The 26,258-nt window shown below is 40.2% G+C and overlaps 1 long non-coding RNA gene across 2 annotated transcripts in view; it reads left to right on the top strand.

Annotated features, from left to right (window-relative positions):
- The window catches only part of LOC148126447 (uncharacterized), an 81,040-nt gene extending 73,980 nt beyond the window's left edge, over positions 1-7,060 (top strand). For both annotated transcript variants that reach the window (XR_015742634.1, XR_015742635.1), the window contains exon 3: positions 6,213-7,060. This is a non-coding gene — a long non-coding RNA (uncharacterized LOC148126447). The remainder of the gene's footprint in view (positions 1-6,212) is intronic.
- The last annotated feature ends 19,198 nt before the right edge of the window (positions 7,061-26,258 follow it).

Raw genomic sequence — 26,258 nt, 5'->3', positions numbered from 1 at the left:
TTTTTCTTTTGGGCACATAAATACCCCCCCCCAATTACCAGTCCTTATTCAATTTAATGAATAAGACTTTGATTTTTATAATTTATTTTTTTTAAAGAATTACTTTCTATGGAATTCTCATAGTTTGAATGGGATGTTCTTGCACTTTTCACAATGCAAGTTGGTTGTCCCAACCTGCATTGTACAAGGAAGCCTGTAATGGCCTATATGTGACATCTTGGTGTCTGAAAAAGTATCAAGAGATTGAGCTTTTTCAGTAGTAGTTTGGCTATAATTGTTATGAAGGAATCCTGACTTTGCATTACTATTGATGAAGTTATCCTTTCTCTGGAAAAATTCAGAGAAAGCATCCACTTGAATTCTTTATCCAGAAATTGGAATGGAGATTTTCAAAAGTTCATTTCAGACCTGTACTAGTTCTGCAGCAGGTCACAACTTAACAACTACAGAAATTAATTCTGACTAAGACATTAATTTGAGGGAATTAAATAGCGCTACTGACTAAACAGCATAATAAAACAAGGGATATGGTTTCATCTCCACCTACACAGCAGAATATAGGAAGACAGAATAAATCTTTGCTGTTTTTCCCCTCAGTAATAGTTCAGTTTGGAATTTGAGCTCTGTTTCAAATTAGTTATGAGCAAAAGGAAGATAACCATCTAATTTATTTGAAGGTCTTGACAGTATATTCAATCATCTTATTGGAACCTGTATAATTCAAAATTATATAAGTTTATCTTAAATCATGTGGCTATTAATTTAAATTCAGAAAATAAATTCAGCTGATTCATCAGGACTGGAATACTGGGAAGAGAGGAAGAAGGATCATTTTGAAAAAAGAAACAATAACCATGATTTGCTATGCTCCTTCCTCCCTGGAGGTATCTCAAGGAACTATTGCTAGGAAATGTAAGGTACCATCAGTAAATCTTCAACCAATCATGAATGAAGGCTAAGTTTACTTGATCTAAGTAAGATCTAATTAAAGAGATTTATTAAGTATGGGAAATAAGAGGCTGAACCAGGGCTTAGTGCAACAAGGTTTATTTACAAGGGCTGAACGTGCTTGCTCAGCCTGGGACTGGCTCGCAGCGAACAGCTCAAGGGCTGGACCCAGCAGCCTGCTTTTATAGCAGGCTGCTGGGGAAACCCAGCCAACGAGGAGGGGCAGCCGCCCGCAGCGCGAACGGACCTTGGTGGGAACTTCTTCAAGGTCCAGGGACATAACACCCCCTTCCCCCAGATGCGAACACGCATAGTCCTTGAGGTATACGGGAGGCTTGTGCTGACGCCCAGAGCGGCGCAACTCTGGTGTGCTGTTCAGTGGATCAGAGTCCGTTGGCGACTGTTGGCTCGATGATGAGTCCCGAGTACCACCTCGGTCGGAGTAGGTCCGGGGTCAGTAGGGCTGGATGCTGGGAGTGTCCTCACGCCCGTCTGGCTCGGATGGGTTGGACGCTAGGTCGCCGCAGTCATCATTTGGATTCTCTGGTCCGGCTGGAGACGTTAGCAGGTCATCGGAGTCGATGTCGCTGTGTGGAAGTTGCAGCGGACTCTCACCGGTCTGTGCCCCGGTCGTGGCTGACAAGGGTGCCCTGGCGTCTCCGAAGCTGGTCCAGATGTCGTCTCCAGACCCGGCCATCTTCCAGCTTAACCCGGTATGATCTGGGTCCTGTGATGGCTACGATTTCTCCTGGGATCCACAATGGGTCGCCAGCGAAGTTTCTCGCGAACACGGGTTCCTGCAAGACAAAATGCCTACTCCCGATGTGGAAGCGAGAGGAGAGTCAGGGCAGTAATGTGGGTGGAGCCTGTCCAATACAGTTCGCAGGCGTCTGCCCATCAGAAGCTCGGCCGGGGACTTGTTGGTTACTGTGCAAGGGGTTGAATGCTGGCTTAACAGGAAACAGGATAGTTTGTGGTGCCAGTCATCCTTGTTGAACCTGGCCAGGGCTTCTTTAGTGGTCCTAACAGCTCTCTCTGCTAGCCCATTACTGGCAGGATGAAAGGGGCCGTGAAGATGTGACGAATGCCCAGGTTGGCCGTAAACGACTGAATTCGGTTGACGCGAATTGGGGACCATTGTCGGAAACAATGGAGTCTGGTAGACCATGCGTTACGAACAGGCGAGTCAATGCCTTGATGACTGCTTGTGAAGTGGTCGTGGATAGTTGTGCCACATCAATCCACTTTGAGTAAGAGTCTACGACCACGAGGAACATTTTGCCATGCAATGGGCCCGCGAGGTCGATGTGAATCCTGGACCAGGGTGCGTTGGCACTTTCCCACTTGGTGGGGGTGGCAATTGGAGGATGGACGGAAAACCTGGCAGGGATGGCAGGAGCTTACCCATTTGTTGATGTCCTCATCAAGGCCGGGCCACCAAATGTAGCTTCGCGCCAACGCCTTCATTCTGACGATGCCAGGGTGGCCTTCGTGCAACGCCTCCAGCACTGGGTGCACGCAGAGATGTCGGGATGACCACTCGAGTGCCCCATAGCAGGCAGCCCTGTAAGCTCGACAGTTCCTGTAAGCGGGTCTTAAATGGCGTGAATTTAGCTTCAATGTCACTGCCCGGCCACCCCCTCCTCACCCAGTCCAGTACCTGGGCGATCGTTTTGTCCGTTTTGGATTTATTGGCAATATCAAGGGCAGTGATTGGTAGGTCCAGTTGGGTGACTTCAAAAATGGCGTTGACCGGGCAGGGTCTTCAGCTGGGTCAGGCAGGGGCAGCGGCTAAGAGCGTCTGCGTGGGACAATGTTTTACCCGGGCGGTGCACAAGTCTATACGAGTATGCTGCTAGGAAAAGGGTCCATCTGGTCATTCTGGGGGACAGAATTTGAGGGGTCTGCTTGTCACCTGCTAGTAACCCTAAAAGTGGTTTGTGGTCGGTGACTAGCTCGAAAAAGTGGCCAAAGAGAAATTCGTGAAATTTCTTCACCGCTGTAACAGCTGCCAAGGCTTCTTTATCAATTTGACTGTAATTGCGCTCTGTTGCAGAGAGCGTCCTGGAAAAAAAAAGCGATAGGGGCCTCGGAGCCGTTGGGCAGTCTGTGACTTAAAATTGCCCCAATGCCGAAAGGAGATGCGTCTGCTGCCAGTACTAATGGGAGGTTGGGGTCAAACTGGATAAGCACTGCCTCTGATGTGAGTAGCGACTTGACTGCGCGGAAAGCGGAGTCTTCTTTGTGTCCCCAGTGCCAAACCGTTTTTTATCCAGAAGTCTGTGGAGGGGTTCTGCCACAGAGGCTTTATGGGGCAGGAATGACGCGTAAAAGTTCAAGAGCCCCAAAAAGGCCTGCAGTTCTGCTTTGGAGGTTGGAGTGGGTGCCTCGTGTATTGCCTTAACCTTGGACTCCAAGGGGTGAATGCCTGAGGCGTCAATTTTATAACCCAGAAAGTCCACCTGTCTAGTGGCAATGGCACATTTTTCTTTTTTTAACTTGAGGCCATGCTGCCTGAACCTCTCCAGGACTGCTCTAACTCTCTGGAAGAGTTGGGGTCTGTTCCTGGCCGAGACTAAGATGTCATCGAAGTAGGGTACTACTCCAGGAAGGCCCTGTAAAATCCGCTCCATGAGGGATTGAAAAATGCCTGGGGCAACACTTACGCCAAACTGGAGACGCTTGCACGGGAAAGCACCCCTGTGGGTGACAATGGTCTGAAGTTCTGCCGTTTGGTCATCAACAGGGAACTGTTGATATGCTTGAGACATGTCCAATTTGGCAAAGATAGTGCCAGGTTCAAAAGTATGTAATAAATGCTGAATGACGGGTACTGGATAAGCGCTAACTTGCAAGAATTTATTGATTGTGGTCTTGTAGTCTGAGCAAATTCTCAGGCTACCATCTTTTTAGGGGTGTGACGATGGGCGTCTCCCATTTGGCGAAGTCTGTAGGCTCCAGGATCCCTTGTTTTAATAATTTATCTAATTCAAGGTCTAATTTAGGCCGAATGGCGAATGGAACTCTGCGAGGTTTTAACCGAATTGGGACTGCCTGGGGATCGACTGAAAATGAGATAGGGGTGCCATTATAACACCCTAACTCATCACTGAATACGTCTGAGTAATCAGCAAACAGGGAGTCCGTGTCAGAGGTTGAGGTAGCATGGACTCCTGTTAGACCTAACCCGAGGTGGGGAAACCAATCAAGTCCCAAAAGTGTAGGAGGTTGCCGCTCACTACCACTAGAGGTAGGTGGCCCTTAAAGGTTTTAAAATTAACAAAAACTTGCCTCTGCCGATTACAGGAATGGTCTTCCCTGGTAGTCCTTTAGGCTAAGCTGGCACTTCTGGAGTCGGCTTCTTGATAGGCTGGGTTGAAGCTCCTTGAGGGTGTTCCAGGAAATAATGGAGAGCGCTGACCCCGTGTCAACCTCCATGTTGCAAGGTTTACCTTCTAATAAGATGGAAAGAGAGATTTTACTAATAGAATAGCAAGTTTGATTAGTGCGGCAGTTTAATACTTGCCTTTTGGGTCCGGCATGTGCGAATGAAGATGCCCTTTGTGCTGCGTTGTGTGAGGCTTGGCATACTCTTGCAATGTGCCCCTTCTTATGGCAGTTGTTGCAAGTGGCTCCTTTGAATTTGCATGTGGTCCTCAAGTGGGGTCCACCACAGGAAAGGCACAACGTGATGTGCTTGGATGGCCCGGTGTTATCCTGTCTGGTTCCTACCTGAGGGCGCCTGGCGTTTGTGAGGCGGTGAATGTCGGCCTCGTCACTGGGTCTTCCTCATTGATCACCTCTTCTGAGTGGACGGAAACTGCTGTTTGCTTGGTGACAGAACCTTGGATCTCGGTGGCTGAATGAGATGCCAGCTCCTCTGCCAGGGCTTCCTCGATGGCTTGAGCGAGGTTAAGGTCTTTTTGGCGAGCAGCCGTCTTTGTAGGCGCGGGTCCTTGACCCCGCAGACCAGCTGGTCTAGGAGCATGTCATCAAGGTAGCTGCCAAACCCACAATGGAGTGCTGCAGTCCTGAGAGCAGCCATGTACTGATTGATGCTCTCTTTGTCCCCCTGCTTCCTCATTCTGAAGGTGAAACGTCTGGCAATCTGTGAAGGTCTAGGAGAATAGTGGTTAGTAAGGATTTCTAACAGTTCTGTCCAGGGGACATTTTTTAACTCACGTGGAGCCACAAGAGCTGTGGCTGTATCGAAACGATGGCTCCACAGTAGGTCAGGAAATGTGCTTTCTTTCGGTGTTCCCCTGCCTCAGCCAATCCGATGGCGTCGATGTAATAATTAAATCGATTCTTGTATGATTCCCACTTCTCCTCATCTGGCTTGAATGCTGGGAAGGCTGGATTGGCGTTCATGTTGTAGGTCTGCTGGTTAACCTGTTGGGGAAAAAATGCTCTCTCTCTGGGTAGCAGTAGAGGTTTGGTGCCTGTGCTAGGCAAGTGCTCTCTCTCTGGGGTAGCAGTAGAGGTTTAGTGCCTGTGCTAGGCAAGTGACTTCAGCTCTGGTGAAATTTCGCAATTCCCTTCTCTCTCTCTGGGGATCAGAAGGTGTTTAGACTGCAACGGTCGTTGGTAGCGTCTTTTGAAATTCGCGCCTGTGTGGGCGTTAGTGACTTCGTAATACAACGCTGTGTTGTATTTGAATGTGCTTCAGCTGACAGCTATTTGAATTTCGCGCCTAAACGGCACGAGCGGCTGCGGCTCGCAGCGCTTCTCACTCTCGCTGGCTTGTTTACTGATCGCTTTCTCTCTGGGCTGCGATCAGCGTTTGCCCTATTTTAGCTGACCGCCCTCTCTCTGGGCTGCGGATCAGCGTTATAGTGATTCAGCGTTCGTTCTCATTTCGGGCTGATCGCTCTCTCTGGGTTGCGGTCAGCGCTTGCCCTATTTTGGCTGATCGTTCTCTCTCTCTGGGCTGTAGATCAGCATATTAGTGATTCAGCGTTGCAGCTTGCCTCTGGTAGCCATCCCATCCTCGTCGCCGGTATTATGTATGGGAAATAAGAGGCTGAACCAGGGCTTAGTGCAACAAGGTTTATTTACAAGGGCTGAACGTGCTTGCTCAGCCTGGGACTGGCTCGCAGCGAACAGCTCAAGGGCTGGACCCAGCAGCCTGCTTTTATAGCAGGCTGCTGGGGAAACCCAGCCAATGAGGAGGGGCAGCCGCCCCCGCAGCGCGAACGGACCTTGGTGGGAACTTCTTCAAGGTCCAGGGACATAACAAGATTCTTCAAATTTGTGTTTTGCAGGTGAACTTTTTAGTTTATATGAAAGAATATCGAAAGACTGGAAGAAGTATGAATTATTTGCATTTCCTTTCCTTATGGACAAGATGAATTTATCACGAGATAACCTCGTGATAATTTTTAAAAAAATTATAATCTTGTTTGCATAATAATAACAAAAGCATGAACAGCAACACCAGATCTTAACAAAATAGATACTTAAAACTCATAATAGGAAAACAGAATTGTGATGTGGTGATTCTTATTATTTATCTGCTCATGCAATACAAATTTATATTCTACCAGCAGCCATTTAAAAAACGTCTAGATATACACGCTTACTTTAAAATTAGTTCTATGACTGGGCAAGTTTCACTTCACCATTAGGCTTAATAAATTGCTTAGAACATTGTTGATGCTACACTAATCATTTGACTCTGAACAGGGCTTTCAATTATCACTGTGCATTATCATATAAATATAGAGATAGATAGATAGATAGATAGGTAGATAGATAGATAGATAGATAGATAGATAGATAGATAGATAGATAGATAGATAGATAGACAGATGATACTGCTTCATAAAACGTAGAAATTTGTTCAAGACTTAGTAAGTTTCTCCTTCTTATAAAGATAAAGCCATGACAATCTGTTGTAGTGTTGACACACAGACTAATGCATAGATGTTGTACATCATCAAGCTATTTAGGGTAAACACTGAGGGGATATTCTATACCATTATGCTTCAGGCCATCCATGACTATTCTTCAGAAACATTCGCAGGTCTATATAAGTGAAGTGATTATTATTTTAAACAATTAAAGGTGTTATAAAGTTGTTCTACATAATTTTAAACCCTTGGATTAAAAAAAAAGGTTGCATTTGATCCTAACATTGTTATTATGATGATGCAACAGTAAAATAATAAGCCTAAGAAATATGCTTATTTTTTTTCATTCTCCCTGTCTTCTCCCCACTCTTTTTATTTCAAGTTGAATATACTCTGCTGAAATTTCAATGCGCACACACACACACACACACACACCATATATGAAAGAAAAGAACACATATATATCTTCTGTTCTCTATATGGCAGGGCTTTGAAGCTCATGCTATTATCATAGGATGAGTGAATGCTTTTCTTGTTTGTCTTCTTTATCTCATTGCAATATAGCCATTGTAACATCTGCTAGGTCTCATCTGAATAAACCCATGGATCAGGGTTTCCCAACCATGGCAACTTTAAGATGTGGCTAAGGAATTCTAGGAATTGAAATCCATGCATTTTAAAGGTACTAAGGTTGAGAAACCCTGCTATAAATAGATTATATCATAAAGGGTTCTTTGGGATTTAGTTGAGATGTAGGCAAAAGAGATGATGCAGATTTCTGGAGAGATGAGTAAACAAGTTGGGACATACAGTGAAATCACTGACAAACCAGACTTAATGTAAGCATGATATTTTAACTTCCGTAAGAACCGTTGTGTCAGCTTTGGAAGCCATATTAGCATCAGAAGCTTCCACACTGCCACATTTTTGAGCCTGGGAAAATGGGAGGGGGGAATTTCTTGGAGAGTATGTGGTTAGATATAATAGCATTCTTCCTTTAAGTCAAAGTCATGTTATTTCTGCACCTACCGGAGGAGTGGTTGAGGAGATGTCTCAAGTTGGGACAGATGGTGATTGGGGCATGTGATGCAATGAGGGGTGCAGGGGGTCGATTTGTACATTTTTACTTATTGGAGGGAAACCCGGATCTTTCAGATTTGGGATGTCCCAGTTTACTACTTTAATAAAAGGAACCTTTGAGAAGATGTCTGTCTCAGAGTTATTGATTGGAGTTGAGATTTTCTGGAACTCTGACACGTAAAGATATTTTCATCCCCTTTGAAAGATATTTCCAAAGCATTTTATTTTCTCATTGAATGGAAGTTGACTACTTGAAAAAAGTGCAGTTGAAATTTACTGCAAGATCCAAAAATAGCCTTATAGCCTTAGCATTAGTTTCCCCCCTATTATGTTGTATATCAGGCAGCAAAGAATATTCAGTATTTTTGATTTGGGCAAATACATCAGCTTTGTTCCATGTGATGTTTAAAGTCTTTAAGCTGTCTATGAACATTCTTCACCATATATTTTGAAACCTCTTGGTTTTTTGGCATTAAGGGAGATCTATCACACTGCCATCTTGGGAATTCAATTATTTTCCATATGGAGTATATGACCTGCAGGCTGGAGTCTTCTACATGCAACTATGTTATGTAATTTGCAGGAGAAATTCCTCTGGAAAACTTCTTCATTAGTAACAATACTAACTGTATTGTACTGTAACAATACTGGTCAAAGTAATCTTATAGCCCTTTCAGAAAATCTCCTCTGTTTTTTTGCCAGAATAAAGTTTCTAACTGAAATCTGAAATGACACTATTATTTAGCTTATTTAACCTCAAATCACCTAAAAAAAATAGAGTGAGTGCCCCACCCTAGCTGTAGGTCATTCAAATTTCAGTGCTGTTTACTGTATTCTCTCCATAATTTCATTCATTCATTCACTCCCTCATTCATTCCTAATATTTTATGATGTCTTCTTGTAAAATAATCAGTGGTAAAACAAGCATTCAAGAAAATGATAGTGGAAACAAATTTGAATAATGCAAGATGAACTGTTTTTCTATCCAGAAGTGAGGGTATGAAAGGATGTTATTCAGATGCATCTGTATAGATGCAATATAGAGAGACAGACAGAGTGTTAGTGATGATGATGATGATGCTAGTGTTGAATGACAGGGAATTATAATGCTTTATAAGAAGGTATGGCTGCTAATTTAGGGATTAACTAAGCTTCCTTGATTCTTTTCAGGCTAGCTTTTTAGAAAATATCAACTCAGAGTTCTGCTACTAGGGATCAAAAGACACATTTTCTTCTGCTAAGTCAGACTAGGAGACAAAATACATGGTGATTTGTGCTGAATTTGTGGAATAATTATTTATTTTATGTCTTCATTAGATTTAGTTTTTTTTCCCCTTCTGGGAGTTTACACCTTTCTTCATTTAGCTTTTTTTCTTCCACAGCATTCCTGTGAGTAAAAAGTCCAAGAAATATTTTTAGATCTCTTCGTCCTATCTAAGTCACTTAACTCAACCAGGCTTGAGATGTCCTTATATTGCATATGTTGCAGATATCAAGGTGACCTTTTTCCTCCTTTAAGTATAGGATAACTTCTGAACCTAGAGCTTTATTACCCTCTTTTATGTATTTTCCAAAGGATGGATTTAATAAAAAGAAGTTCCTGTTTTCTCCAACCAGTATGTCCAACGTACTTCAGCTTTAAGCTGTCTGAACATTTTAATAGGGATGCGGTGGCTCAGTGGCTCAGTGGCTAAGATGCTGAGCTTGTCAACCAGAAAGGTCAGCAGTTTGGTGGTTTGAATCCCTAGCACCGCATAATAGAGCGAGCTCCCGTTACTTGTCCCAGCTTCTGCCAACCTAGTAGTTCAAAAGCATGTAAAAAATGCAAGTAGAAAAATAGGGACCACTTTGGTGGGAAGGTAACAGCGTTCCGTGCGCCTTTGGTGTTTAGTCATGCTAGCCATGCTAGACCACAGAGATGTCTTCAGATGGCATTGGCTCTTCGGCTTTGTAACAGAGATGAGCACCACCCCCTAGAGTCAAATGACTAGCACGTATATGCAAGGGGAGCCTTTACCTTTTACCATTTTAATATTTCCACTGTTGCTTGGAGTAGAAAAAAAACCTTGCAGAATTATTACCAATATGGAGGAAGGAAAGAAGAAAAGAAAAGAAGACAAGATAAAAGAAAAAGAAAACTTAATATTTAACTACTGATGAATTTATAAAATTTAGGCATTCTCCAAGTAGCACAGAACAGAATGAAACATAACAGGCAAATTGCACAGCACAGTTTGTGCCAGCCCAAGTCAGAAAACATTATTTTTGATACTCAACAGAAGAAGACAGGTGGAGGTTGCCTCCAGTGGCCTGGTGGCAGCAAACAAGAACATGTATTCTTGCTCTGAAAAAAATGGCTAATGACCCTTAATTGTCCTGGAGACAATCTGGTCAGGTAGATCATCCTCAAGCATTCTATAGATTAGGGCTGTTGATGTAGCATGTTGTTTCAGTGACAACAGATATTGTCATACAGTGTTAAACATGCAGGAACCTTGTAGAACAGGAAAGTCAATGATGCATGCTCTGAATGCTGTTTTATTAAAGTTTCTTAGTTTTTTTTTTAAATATATCTTTCACCTTTTTCCTGAAAACATTTCTGGAGAATAAGTTTCAGAAATCTTCCTTTATTTTTTTTTTTCTGTCAATCTTCTCTTTCCAGATCACACTTGCCCATCTGAACTGGAGAATGAAGAAGAATTAATGAGGTTGACTAGTGGAAGCAGGAGGCCTTATAGCTGTTAACCACTAATCATCCTCATTAATTTTTGGAGGTTGTTTGTTTGATTGGGTTGGATGGGTTGGATGTTTCTCAGGATTATCATTTCCTGTTGCCAAACATGAGATTAGTAGTAATTTCATTCATCAAGACACAAAAACAAAACTCTCCATCCACCTCAGCAGGAAATAATAGTCTTGAGTATCAACAATGCCTCTTTTCATCTCTCCACTCCCTTTCATTTTCTCACTCCTTCCCTACCAAAGGTATGTTTGCTTGGGAACAAGAAGAGAAAACATGGGAAGGGCTGCTGCTAAAGTTGGCAAATTCTAATTTTCAAGGATTTTTAATTCAATTCAGTTTAGAGTAAGATCTTGAAATTCCTTTGCAGGGTATCTTCATAAGGATGTAAGAAAATTCAAGATGGTAGTCATGTCAATGCAATCAAAGTCCTACCCAAACAATCTTATCCTTGAATTATTGAAGTAATCCTAGCCCACAAGGATTTAAAATGAAAGTATGCTTGGTTGGAAATGATGTGTGTCTTTCTGTAAGTATATCCTCCTATGTTCTGAATGATATTTCTTTTTTGAATGGAAATGTCTGTATATGTTAGGTGCAAGGAACCATAAAAGAGCTCAGAGTAGAAATGAGGGGTGCCTGGTGCTGTCTAAGTTTGGTTGTTTTCTTGCTGACATTTCATTACCCAAACTAGTAACATTATCAATGCTAGCAAGGAGCTATGAACAACACAAGGAGCTGATCAGAGTAATGTTTACTCCTTCTTGCCTATTAACAAGAATCTCACCAGACCAAAGCTTCCTCATTACAGACTGATATACACTACAGACTGAAGTTCTAGAAAGTATAACCTTTCAACCATTTCCTTCTTACCAGTGACTCAAGGGTGCCAAGCCTCTTCACTTATCCCCTCAATTTAGCTCCACATTATACCACATCAGGACCTAATAAAATCCTCTTCAATGTGAGGCCAATTTTAGACAACTGCATAGATTTTGTTGCCATCAATATAAACGTTCCATAATCTTCCAGATTTTTGCCTAGCAGAAAGACAGCACTCCTTCTTTATTCTATTTGTAAAGAAAGCACACCTATGCAAGAATCTTTACTGCATAGTAGAGAGAATCAGAAAATAGGTTATGGTTCCTTTTCAATACAAAAATGGAGTTCTCTCTTTATATTCACCGTAGTTTAATTTAAGTGGGGGTTTTTTCCGTCATTGTTTAATATTTTGTCCAACTCTGGTAATTGCTGGTTATTGACATAGTTGACATCTTTGGCCTGTCATGTGAATTCAATTGACCTTAATGATTTTCCAAGGATTTATACAGACATTTTTTTCCAGGTAAATTTTTATTAGTCATATTTCCACCATAAACATCACATTTCCATATATTACAGTTTTCCGGTATCGGTATTCACTCATGTTGACATAGTTTCTATTTATATAGGTTACCATTCTATATATTATTTAAAAAATTCTACATTTAATATAGCAATATTTACAGATGTATATATAGTATGGCTCCTATACACTTCTTATGGAACAACTTTACACCCACCCTCTCCAATTTATTCCATTCTAGAACAAGCAGAGAATTCTGGAAATTTATAATTCTGAAGGCACAAGCTGGGAAAAACTGTCCTATAACATTGGTGATTTTTTTTGCTCCTGGATAATATTAGGTTACCTAGACTTGAAGTCAATCAAATTCATGTGGGCTACAGTGAAACGTACAGGTTTACATATAAAACTCATCAACCTTTGTCCTGTGGGAGGAACTGCTGCATGTATGCATGTATGTATATATGTATGTGTGTATGTATGTATGTAGGTCTAGGTGTGTTCGAGTCTTTTCCCATGTAAGATTAAGAGTATCTTGGCGACGTTTCTCTCTATAAATACTGGTGGTGGGGGCTGGTGTGCTGGGCTGCCTCTTGATTGGTTGTTGGAGTTGATGTTGGTATAATGGGCTGTGGGATGGCCTTGTGAGTTTTGCTGTGGAGATATCCTGGATCTTGTGCTGTAATCTCCTGGGTCATTTGTTTTGTAGTGATCTTTTTTCCATTAGCCTCTCGTGTTTTAACAGCAGTGCAGCCAACCAGCCCAGCACACCAGCCCCCACCACCAGTATTTATAGAGAGACTGCTTGCACTGGCACGAAGCCGAAAGCACCAGCTTGAGGATAGCGAGTGGGACCTCACTGAAACATCACCAAGATACTCTTAATCTTACATGGGAAAAGACCTGAACATACCTAGACCTACATACCTGTACCCGTGAAAATGTATGTATGTATGTACGTATGTATGTGTGTGTGTATGTATGTGTGTGTGTGTGTGTGTGTGTATGTGTGTGTATGTATGTATGTATATATATATATATATATATACATATATATATGTGAAACACAAGCTCTAGAAAAATACGACCACAAACCCAAACTCTGGCTCAGATACGTAGATGACACCTTCATAATCTGGCCACATGGGAAAGAAAAACTGAACAACTTCCTCACACACCTCAACAGCCTACACCCCAAAATACAATTCACCATGGAAACAGAAGCCAACAACCAACTTCCCTTCCTAGATGTCTTGGTATACAAAAGATCCAATGGCTCCCTAGGACACACCATCTACCAGAAGAAAACACACACTAACCGCTATCTACATGCACTCTCACACCACCACCCAGCACAGATCAATTCCGTAGCCAAGACACTCATCTCCAGAACAAAATGCTTAGCCGATGAACAACACCAAAAACCGAACTACACACTCTCACCAACGTACTTACAGCCAATGGATTCCAAAGAAAGAAAATTACCCACCTAATCCAAAAAGAAACCCCAACCAAAATCCAAGACAGAGAACAAGAAAACGGCAAAGCCCTCCTCCCATATATAAAAGGCACTACAGACAAAATCAGCAAGATCCTCCAAAAACACAACATCAAAACAGCATTCTGCACAAACAGAAAAATATCCACCATCCTAAGAAACCCCAAAGACAAAATCGAATTAGAAAACCAAGGAGTATACGAAATCCCTGCACTGCCTGCCCGACCACATACATTGGACAAACTAACAGAAGAATAAGTGCACGCATTGAAGAACATAAGAACTCAATCAAAAAGAAGAAACGACCTCTTCCCTGGTCCAACACCTCAAAGCCACAGGACATGAAATTGATTTTAAAAATACCAGAACTATCGCCAAAACCGAACACTTCAACAGCAGAATAATCAGAGAAGCCATAGAGATAGAAAAACGGCCACACAGCATGAACAAACGAGATGACACCTCCCGCCTTCCAGCCATTTGGAAACCCGCCCTCATGAACAGACGAGTACCCTAACATGAAGAAGGACACCAGACCCACACCCATGAGAGCCACACAAGATGCCACCACCACACTTCCATGTAGAAAACAGACTCTCACCCACTCAGAAGATGAGACACGACCATGGACCAGAAGCTGCACTACAGCTGCATCACTACCCACTTCAAACCCCTCCGAGCCATACATGAAGCAAACCGACACCCACTATGAAGATGCAACAGGACCACGAACTAGAAGCCAAACAGCAAGATCACAACTCACCAGTTCAAATCCCCCAGCAACTAAGACTAACCGGGCACAGCCAAGCCCCCACCTGAACAGAACATGCCTCCAACCAATCAGAACACGGCTAACCCCCAACCAATCAGAACACAACCAAACCCCCTACCAATGAGAACACACCCCACCCAATCAGAACACAGCCAAGCCCCCACCCAATCAAGTCCCACCCCACTGGCAGTTAAAAGGAGGAAGCAGCTGCAATCTCACATTACTCTGAAAAGCACAGAGCCGGAGACAGAAGCCTGAAGATGATGAATGAGACTTCATCGAAACGTTGCCTAGATACTTTGAATCTTACGCGGGAGAAAACCCGAACAACCAAAGATCCATATATATATATATATATATATATATATATATATATATATATATATATATATATATATATATATATATATATATATATTTGTTTTCTGAGGTTCTCATGGTATTTGTATGTGGATCTTTGGTTGTTCGGGTTTTCTCCCGCGTAAGATTCAAGTATCTAGGCAACGTTTCAATGAAGTCTCATTCATCATCTTCAGGCTTCTGTCTCCGGCTCTGTGCTTCTCAGAGTAATGTGAGATTGCAGCTGCTTCCTCCTTTTAACTGCCAGTGGGGTGGGACTTGATTGGGTGGGGGCTTGGCTGTGTTCTGATTGGGTGGGGGTGTTCTCATTGGTAGGGGTTTGGCTGTGTTCTGATTGGTTGGGGGTTAGCCGTGTTCTGATTGGTTGGAGGCGTGTTCTGTTCAGGTGGGGGCTTGGTTGTGCTCAGGTTAATCTTAGTTGCTGGGGGATTTGAGCTGGTGAGTTGTGATCTTGCTGTTTGGCTTCGAGTTCGTGGTCGTGCTGCATCTTCATAGTGGGTGTCGGTTTGCTTCATATATGGCTCGGAGGGATTTGAAGTGGGTAGTGATGCAGCTGCAGTGCAGCTTCTGGTCCATGGTCGTGTCTCATCTTCTGAGTGGGTGTGATGATGAATGAGACTTCATCGAAACGTTGCCTAGATACTTCGAATCTTATGCGGGAGAAAACCCGAACAACCAAAGATCCACATACAAATACCCGAGAACCTCAGAAAACAAATATATATATATATATATATATATATATATATATATATATATATATATATATATATATATATATATATATATATATATATATATATGCAGGTCTTGGTGTGTTTGGGTCTTTTCCACGCCAAGACTTGCATACCGTTCCCGTGAAAATCTACGAAAACAAATATATATATATATATATATATATACACATACATACATACATACATACATACATACACACACATAGAATATATATATATTCTATAAACTGTCTTTTTCAAACATATTTACATCTGCAATTATAGTAATGATATCCCTTTGAGCTTTGCAGACACAAGTCTAATTAAATTTCAAGGCATTATCCCATGGAGGACACATTATTATATAACGGTCTATTTCTGATCTATAGTTGGAATATTTATGCAGTCACAATTAACATATGAGCATCCTTTAATTAATGCAAAAAAATTGGGGCTGGACCTTTATAATGTAGATAAGTATTATCTAGTGAGGTGGGGGAAAGAGGTAAACAAACAGACCATGGCAGTTTTCGTGTGGCTGAAACTAATTATGATGTGTGTCAGACATCTAATTGTAATATTACATAATTTCTACCTGTTTATGTTTACACATTTTGCAGCCCCACAACTGGTTGATAACTGGATTAGATGATTTACTGCTGACTAATTATGTGCTTCTTTGCCAACAATGGGAGAATTTAGGTTATCTTCAATCTTTGAAACCAGCAGATTGCTTTGGGGATCAGAGTATTAAAAGGAGCTTCTCTTAATTAAAAAATAATTTGATGGGAATAGTCATATTATTCTATGGCATGCATTGCAGAATCTCCTGAAGCAAATTGTCATCTGTGTCAATGGTGGGATTAATTTTCTTTTACTACCGGTTCTGTGGGCGGGGCTTGGTGGGTGTGGTAGGGGAAGGATGCTGTAAAATCTCCAGTCAGAGGTAGTATTTGCCAGTTCTCTGAACTACTCAAAATTTCTGCTACTGGTTCTCCAGAACTAGTTAGAACCTGATGAATACCACATCTGATCTCTGTGTTATCCCAGGTTGAATAATTATTTAGAATATGGATGACCAAGACATTGTTTGTGGCTTTGGCTTCAGTGTTCTTCAAAGCTTTAATCCAAATGTGGGAAAGAAAGGTCTGTTCATGATTTCACTATAAAGAAAAAGAAGCAGTGGTGCATTCCTCACAAATATTTATCACATTGCTATCTTACAGTCAGAGAAACGAAGTATCATTTCCCAGAGAGCCTCTTTTAAAAAAGTTAATGAGTTTCTCAGGCTTTTATCTCAAAGCAAGGCTTCTCCTAGCTTTTTCTATGGAGATTCTCAGTCATCCAGATCATGATTGTCCCAAAAGACAAATGGGCTTTTTTCAAAAGGCAAGTGGACCTTGTTTTTTTTTTTTTCTTTGAGGATGCTTTGCTTCTTGTTCAAGAAGTTTCTTCAGTTCTGATTGAGGCTTCTCCTAATTTACACTTTTATCAGAAGAACCTTATATTTGCACCAGAGGTGATATTCAGCAGGTTCTGACCAGTTCTGGAGAACTGGTAGTGGAAATTTTGAGTAGTTCGGAGAACCTGCAAATACCACCTCTGACTGGCCCGGTCCCCATCTATTCTCTGCCTCCCAAGTCCCAGCTGATTGGCTGGGTCTTCTTTTGTTGCCCTGAACAGGAGAACAGAGCTGGAAAGCAGGTTAGTGGGGTGTGGAGGGAATGGGGATTTTGCCCACTAAGTCACGCCCACAGAACCAGTAGTAAAAAATTTTAATCCACCACTGATTTGCACCAGATAAAATTCAGATATTTCCCACAGTTCACTATTTTTTAGTTTGAGTATTCCCTTGGAACAAACAATAAATAAATGTCTCCCAAACTGTGCCCAAGTTGTGAAAAATATATGAAATATGGGACTGAAGTGTCTTAAACATTGATTCTAATTTTAATGGAATGTAACTAAATGAAATCAGAGGACTTTTTGGTGTAATTCTGACCCCATCTGCAGCTTCTGGAAATGTGCTCCCAGTCTCTAGCACCTCCTAAAGACCACCTTAATTGGATAAAATTGTGAAAATTCTTATATATGCCAGAGGGATCCAAAATAAGCCACAAAAATTTCCAAATGTTGTTGCATGGAACACTATGTCTTGGCTCACACTGGGACTTGGGAAGCAGAGAAGCTATTAATTTGATCAATGCTATTAATGTGATTAATCATGATGAATGATGGAATGATGGAATTATGTAATTTGGATTATTTGGATGAGGTTATCAAGTCATATACATTACTTCATTCATCCCCCAACACTTGTAGATTCCAGTATAGGTGTGTGTGAGTGTTTGTGTGTGTGTGTGTGTGTGTATACACATAAAGATAAATTGTGATTTAGACAACTATGGTCCTCTTGTCTTAATCTGAAGCTCAACACTGCCCAATAAGAAAAGAAATTTTTGGCCATTCCTATTGGTGAGATGGGGTATAACTAGGGTAGACAAGAGAATAAATAGCATTCTATTCAAAAAGCATGTATGGAACACTCCTTTCTGGTAACTTTTGCAATGTTGACATATTTATTATCTGTAACTTTGCAGTAGCTGGTAATGTTAACTCCATATAAAACCATGTTCAACTGATTTTTATGAAGATAATGTTAATCCCAGACTTGTGTCTTGCTGAACTTCTTTGCTAGGACTACAGATCTTTATCTGATCACAATTAGTCAAAATTGGTGCCCTTCCATATCAGTAAACACATAAGAATGTTGCAGTAGATCTGACAATAGATTTAGAAACCCTCTGAAAATCCGGAAAAACCTCTACGATACACACACTCCAACACTTCTGCTTTCATGTCTAAGTACTTGAGATATCTCTGTGAAATTGTTATGGTTGTCCCAGCTTTCATGAGCCAAAGATATTAACCATTGCCACCAGGCAACAAAAAGTGATGCCTAAAATATTTTATAAAACAATGTCATGTTAAATTTTTTGAGAAAAAAAATATTTAAAGCCATTTGATGGAAATTCTTAATCATGCTTAATCTTAAAAAAAAAAAAACAGAAAGAAATTAAATATTAAATGGTAGTGTCATAGCCCTGGTAGAGACTGACTCTGAGGGAGAGGAGGAACAGCCGACAGGGAGTGGATGTATGGCTCCAGAGGTTGTGGAGGAGGCTGGGGAAGGGCAGAGGCCAGCTGGGCAGTCAGAGGAGGACCCAGGCCCATCCCCTCTCCATCGTAGGGCATGCAAGGAGGAGAGGATAAGGGAGAGATGTGGTCTACTGAGGAGGAGAGGGCCTTGATCCTCTGCATTGGCTGCAGCTGTGACAACTGAATGACGGATATGCATACGGACGAACGCTGGAAACAAAGCATGGAAATATCTCTAGTTTATGATTCCTCTCTGAGTTTGGCGTTCTTCCCAGTGTGTGTTCTGTTATCTGTGGATGCTTTTGTGTTGTCTTGCCTGCTTTGTGTTGTTTTTCCCTTCTTCTTGTAACTATTTGTGTGGGAGTTTTTAGTCTTTTGTCAAGGATATTTGGATCTTGGAAGCAAAGTGAAGGAATAAAAGGGGCTTCACCGGGTTTTTGTGACTGTGTTTATTTTGTATCCCCACCCTGGGTCATCACAGGTTATTGCTTTTCTTGTTTTTACACTTTGTTCACTATATAATACATTTAGCAAACAATGGGTAAACTTTAATTCATAAAGTCCTAAGAACAATACTGTTTTTTAATTGTTTAGGACTATTGCCATGTTACCATATGTACTGTATATGCTGGTCATCATTAATATTATTATGAATCTGCTATCCCTCTCATTCTATCTTGGATTTAAGATGAAGCCTGGATTTTAGGACTCTAGAGATTTCTTAGATGTCACTTAGAAAGACAGATGATCACTTTCAATAATTTCCCTAAAAAAAATCTGAGTTGTAATGCTAATGTTTAAAGGAGCATATATTATAACTGTCTGTGGATACTTTGTGGTTATGCATGAACTTCTATGCAAAGATTAGCTTTTAAAGAATTTTCCCCTCTGCATGAAATGAACAATATATATTTCAGTACTTTAAAATAGAACTGAGCCAAGCAAATCATATGTTTGCTATTTACAAAATCTTTTCTTAATGTTTCTCATTCTTTACAAAGTTTTATCCTGGGGAATTTCCATATTGCTTCTTTTATGTTTGGAATCAAATTACTTCCCATTTCTATTGTGAACTATCATATGCTCCATGCAATATAGTACGGCCTGCTAATAATATGGATTTATGGAAGTGCATTATAGCCTGACCCTGAAATAAAATGAGAATCATTTGAAGGAGAGCTTATTTGAAGGAGCTGAAGTTTGTGAGATTTCCCTATCTTAGCCTCTCATCCTCCAACATTCTTTGAGCAGAGGGACAAGGGTACTGAAAATATGAACAGATCTTCTATCATTTCCACAAAGACCCAATATGTTAAAAGTCCATGCCTGGGCAAAGAAACTAGTGTAATCCCTATCTTTCTGCAGGACTATATTTGTAAACAAGAGCATCATGAGCTAATGTATAGTGTGAATCTACTTATTTTACAAAATAAGCCATTTTGTAAATGGCTTATTTTGCCACTTTTTCCTAAACTCAAACAGCTAATCTTCCATTCCAATCCTTGTTCAATTCTCTACATTTTCAGTTCTTCACTCATGACCATCAGTGTCCTTAGATATATTGTTAGACATAATATAAATTAGTTACTCATAAACCCTGTGGTGCTAGCAATACCCATTTTAGTACACTCACAGAGCCAAGGCTCTTACTGGCTGTAAAACACTACAGTTTTGGGGGCCACTAGTTGTGACAAAGTTGTGAGCTGCAGCTTCTACACAGCACACTGCAATAGTTACAAACATTCTTGACCTGTAGACACAATTCATAATATTAAATCCTAAATTTGGCTAGCATAGAGCCATTGGCAACATCTCCAGAGAATGTCTTACTGTAGGCTTCTGAAAAGAGATAGGAAACCATGACCTTGAACTCATGAAGGGATGCATCACATCTATAATGCTCAAGTTCAGGCCATAGTTATCCAGCAGTCATATGTGTTTTCTTGGTTTGCTACTCCATAGCTCAATGGCAACTTCAATAAAAAATCCAGGTAGTTGAGCTAAACTACTATATGTAGCTGCTTCTCACCCAGTGTCTTTCTACTTCCATGAAATACATACCTGCAAAATATGACTAGAAATATACCATTAATTCTTTAGAAATGACTTTAGTATTCTGTTAGCATACAAATCTCTTACAATCAATCTTTTCCTGATCAAAAAGTAGGGACAATGCATAAGAAGCCTACATTATTAGCTGCTGTGAAAATAAACATGGATGTGTGTATGTATGCATACATGTGTGTGTGTATGTGTGTATGTGTACTTATGACCATTTCTCGCATTTATGGTTATTGCAGCATTCCTGCTGTCTCATGATCAATGTGGGCACTTGGAAACCAGCATGTATTTATAATGGTTGCAGCAAACAGGGATCACATGGTTGCTGTTTGTGACCTTCTGAGGGACCTTCCAACAAGCCAGTTCAATGGGGGAATTCCCTTAATGGCTGCATGATTTGGTTAATGACTGCAGCAAAACAGATCATAACATTGGGTGCGACCCTTTTAACATCGTTTAGCAACAGATGATCTGGTCCTAAAAGTGATTGTACATTAAGGACGACACACACAGACACAGACACACAAACACAGACACATAACTATGAGAAAGAGTATCCAACTTTCAAAGTGGAAAGAAAAAAGTAAGATTTTGATTCTCACGTATTTTCATGGGAACTCATATTCTGTATTGAGCCTGGGTATGTAAAGTTTGGAAGGATAGCCATTTAGTCTGCTGAACAAATGCATCAATCTTTTAGGCTCCTCAAAGCGCTTTGTTGTTATGACTGCAATTCTCCATTCTATCTGATTTAGAGAGTTGTAAGACTAAAGCAGTAACTCTGAATTCCCAGAGTGAGAGGCAATCTGTAAAAAAAAGAATAAATTAATGATGCCCGGGACAAGAGTTACCCCTCAGCATCAGTAAATGCAGAATAGCTTGCAACAGCACAAATCAGTCATACTTCCATAAATGTGTGTAGGGCCACTCCAAAGTTGGAATATCTGGGGGTCACTTATCCATTCTGAGAAACTGTAAGGGTTCTTTTAGAACGAGACTATATCACCAGGCAACTGGCATTCCTCCATATCACCCATTGTTGTGCCAGATCTGGCACATCTGATTTAAGCAGCAACAGGCCAGAAACTCATTGGTGAGTACAGTTGTCTGCACATAATCCCCGTGCTGTTTTCAGAGAGCCTGTTCCTCCTTGTTGCTATTGTTCTTTTATGAGTTTGTCAGGACAACTTTTATTGTCCTTATTGTTTCATAGGCACGTCACCTATTGTGTACTTGCAACTCTTGGGAACTCTTGGGTGTGGAAAAGTAGAAACACAATAGTATTTTCAGACTGGGAAATGTATTCCAATGATTGTCCTTTGAATTAGGAACCAAGCATTCCACTTTGAAGACAAATTAATCAATAGATACTGATGGCTTTGCTGTCTTGGGGCAGCATGATCTTGATGTCATTGGCCTGCTACCTTTATTTTTTCATTACTATTATTGAAAATTATGAAATTCCTTCATAAGTACATAGGAGCTTTGTTAATATATAACAATTGAAGGACACTTCAATTCCTAGCATGGAAGAATCACTGCAGAAATTGATGGAGTTGGCGGAAATGGCAAAACTGACTACTCTGATTTAAAAAAAAAGAATGTAAGTACTTTTATTTCCATATGGAGACTGCTTCTGAACTTTGTGCTTGAAGTGGAAAAGAATGAAACTGTGATTCTGGGTTTTAGATCTTTATAGAAATGGCTTGTTCATATTATTATGAAAAAACAAAAGGTTGTGATTTGATGTTAATGCCTTATTTTACTGCAACAGAGAAGTCAATGTTTCTGTTTCTTTTTTTTTTCTTATCCTCCCTCACTTCTCTTCCCCTCTTCCTCCCCACTATTTTCCTATTTACTTTTGTATTTTGTATCTTATTTTATCTTATTTTAATACAAATATTAAACTAGAAAAGATTAAAAAAAAAGAACGGGTGATTTGTGCTTTGATTGCTTGTTAAATCTCACCTGAAGTAACAACAGGACCTTATTTTTATTTATTTTATTTATTTATCATACTTAAGAACTGCCCATCTGACTCACATAAAAGGCAGAATGTGCATTTCCCACTCAACCTGGTAGAGATGTTAATCCCTCATGGTACCTCAATTGTTATTTTCTGACACAACCAAATAAGAAGAATTAGAACTCCCACTGAATTTGCATAAAATCTGGATCTGCTTTTCTGGATGCTTCCTAATCAACCAGAGTCACCATACTGAATAAAGTGAGCATGAACAAAAAGAAGGTATTTTATTTATTTATGTCTTAAATTTATATGCCTCCCACCTCATTGTTAAGCGACTCTAGGCAGCTTAGGACAACATAAAAACACAATAAAAAACAGTAAGAACATTGAAACATTAAAACATTCAGCATTAAGAATGAAAACATTAAAAAGTAATACTGAACTAGATAAAAAGGGACCAATATATATAATAAGGATGGAGATAGAATCTTCTCTTAATCTTCTCCTAGCCCTCTCCAGAATATATTTATATTGGTCCCTTTTTATGTTGATCCCTCTTGGGGCCCCAAGCCAGTTGGCCTAGCCAAGTTTTCAAGTTTTGGCTTGAAAAGCCAAAAGGGTGAATCTCACATTGAGGGCCATGATGTTCCAGAGCAGAAGAGGCTCTTTTCCTGGACCACACCAGCCAAAATCATTTGGCTGATGGACTCTGTAGTATAGCAATAGCAATAGCACTTAGACTTATATACCAATTTACAGTGCTTTACAGACCTTTCTAAGTGCTTTACAGGGTCAGCCTATTGCCCCCCAACAATCTGGATCCCCATAATGTACCCACCTCAGAAGGATGGAAGGCTGAGTCAACTTTGAACCTGGTGAGATTTGAATTGCCAAATTGCAGGCAGCTGGCAGTCAGCAGAAGTAGCTTGCAGTACTGCACTCTAACCAATGCACCAACATGGTATACCACCTTCTGTCAGAACAAGTGAAGTAGGTTGATTCTATTGGGGTGAGATGGTTCCTTAGATAGTTTGAACTCATACCATAAAGGGTTTTTAAAATGATAACCAACATTTTGTATTAGACCCAGAAGCAAACTGGCAACCAGTGCAGTTCATGATATAGTGGTGTGACACAGGCTACACTAAAGGTCTCCAGGATTGTCCATTCCGCTGTATTTCAGCTGTAGTTTCTGAATACTTACTCATGTCAGTTCCCCAAGATATTAACTTCTTACCCTGGGATGCACCATTGCCAGTTCTTGGTTCCAACTTTATTAATTCAATCTAGCCAGAAAACAAGTGTTACATTGCAGATTAAATAATAAGCAAGTTGGACTCGCTGGTCAAGCTGAACAAGTCACAATTTCACTTGAATTTTCTTCTTCCTTGGAGGACCTCATCTGGGAGATCAGATAGACATAATTCCTCTTCTGGATTCCCCTTCTGTTATTTTGGGACAGCTGTAGCAATTTGTAATCTACCCATTCATCTTTTTCTTTTTTTCATAAATCTCTTTCATGCTATCCATGTACCACCAGCCTTTCCCAAGAGTTGACATCAAACAAGATTATAGACAACCTGTTTTTCAAGTTCTGAATAAAGAACTCTTCTATTTTGAAGTGTAAGTTCACACCCAGGAAAACTCTCAAACCAGTTATTTGTATCCAGGTGGGGCATCATATCCAGACGGCTGTGCATCCCTTGCTTATGACAGATCTGGGGTTAGACATTGCCTTTACCATGTGTCTCACTTATCTACACCCAGTGATGATCTATAGCATAGTTGCCTCTTTCAACCTCTTCCCTTCTAACTTGTATTTAACCACAAGAAACCTGTCTCATAGCTTTCTCAGAGTTATTAACAACTGCAAATGTTTAAAGTGAGAAAATAATGCTTATACTGAGAAAAAGCAAGTGAAACATGATAGACATCTTTGAATTATGGGTTTAGATTTGCTTGTAGAAGATACCATGGTCAACAAGAATAATCGGTCCTTCAGTCCCTGTGAGCTGAGGGTGGTGTCAAATACATTATCAATTTGGGGTCTCTACACTACTATAAGAGACCTAAATACAGCCTCCTTTGAAGTCAGTTAATTTATCTCACACCAATTTGTCTTCACCATTAGTAGTTCAGAATCTTGGGGATACATAGCATGAAATAAATGTGTAATATTTTTGAACTCTATCCTAGTTCCTGACTTCTTGTACCTGGCAATCTTACACCAAATAAAGGCTGACTTTTGGTGATGATTAATAAAGAAAAACTCACAAATTTGTCCAGGTAATATGAACAACAAAGAACTAGAGAACATTTCTTGTGACATTAAGGGAAGTTGAAGACGTGTGAAGTGGATGGACAGAATTAAACAAATTACTGGACTATAATTAGAAGATCTATGGATCATCAATGGAATATATATACTGTGCCAACTTTTTCCAGGGTTTTTGAAATTTTTGTTTCTTGCACTTTCTTTTCATTCAATTGGTCTTTTGTTGTCTGAAAAAATCTTAATAAATATACATTTAAAATACATTGTTATGATGACATTTTACATTTTTTAAATTATATTTTAATTATTTGTTGTTGAGTGTCATACGGACAGAAAGGTGGAGTGCCAGTTGAAATCATCATTATCACCTTCATTTTCATCATAACTGGGAGTGGAAATGTTATGTTTTTTGCATTTTCTGAGTACTTGCAAAGCATTTGGAAACAAAGAAAAAGCTTTTGCAAAGTATGATTTATAGTCTTTCATCAAATCAGGTACATTTGCCACATTTCTCAACAATATTTTCATAGGAAACCATAGCAATATGTTCTACTTTCTTTTCTTTCTCCGGTGCAATTTGTATTAAAATCCTTAAGGGCTGCTGCTTCAATGATGGAAAGGAGGAAGAACAGCTAGAGAGATAGAATGAACTGTTTTCTTTATTAAATCATCAAACTCCCTAGTTTTATGGAAATTTGAGAGAGTGAAGACATGGACTGCACCTACATTCACTTAGATCTAAAAGAAAATCTTAGATCTAAAAGAAAAAAAAATAACAGAATAACAAAATAATGGAGTTGGAAAGGATCTTGGAGATCTTCTGGTCCAACACTCTGCTCAAGCAGAAGACTTTATACCATTCTGGACAAATGACTATCCAATTTTTCTTAAAAACCTCCAGTGATAGATCGCCCACAACTTCTGGAAGCAAGATGTTCCACTGATTAATAGTTCTCATTGCCAGGAAATTTCTCCTTAATTTTATGTTGGATCTTTCTTTGATAAGTTTACAACTCCTATTACTCCTTGTCAGGTCTTCAGTTGCTTTGGAGATCGACCCCCTGCTTTTCTGTGACAGTCCCTCAAATATTGGAAGATTGTTATCATGTCACCCTCTTTTCTAGACTAGACAAACCCAGTTCCTGCAACTGTTCATTGTATGCTTTAGCCTTCAGTGTCCTAATCATCTTTATTGTTCTTCCCTGTACTCTTTCTAGGGTCACAACACTTCTCTCATGGCCATCACAACAGGACACTGTTTTCCAAGTGTGGTCTTTCTAGGGCAGGATAAAGTGGTACTATCATTTTATGTGATTTTAATGCTATCTCTCTGTTAATGCAATCTAGGACTATATTTACTTTTTTGACAGCGTTGGTGTTGAAATATGATGAAAGACTTAGTGGATTAACAGCAGGACTTTCTTAAAATTGCCTTATCCAAGAAAGCATGTAAACATTTTTTCTTCCTTTTGCACTTCATTTA

Source organism: Pseudonaja textilis, chromosome 3, assembly GCF_049901715.1.
Source record: "Pseudonaja textilis isolate UNSWEBS1 chromosome 3, rPseTex1.2, whole genome shotgun sequence".
Lineage (NCBI taxonomy): Eukaryota > Metazoa > Chordata > Lepidosauria > Squamata > Elapidae > Pseudonaja > Pseudonaja textilis.
The sequence above is the reverse complement of the archived record's forward strand: the minus strand, read 5'-3'. Positions and strand labels throughout refer to the sequence as shown.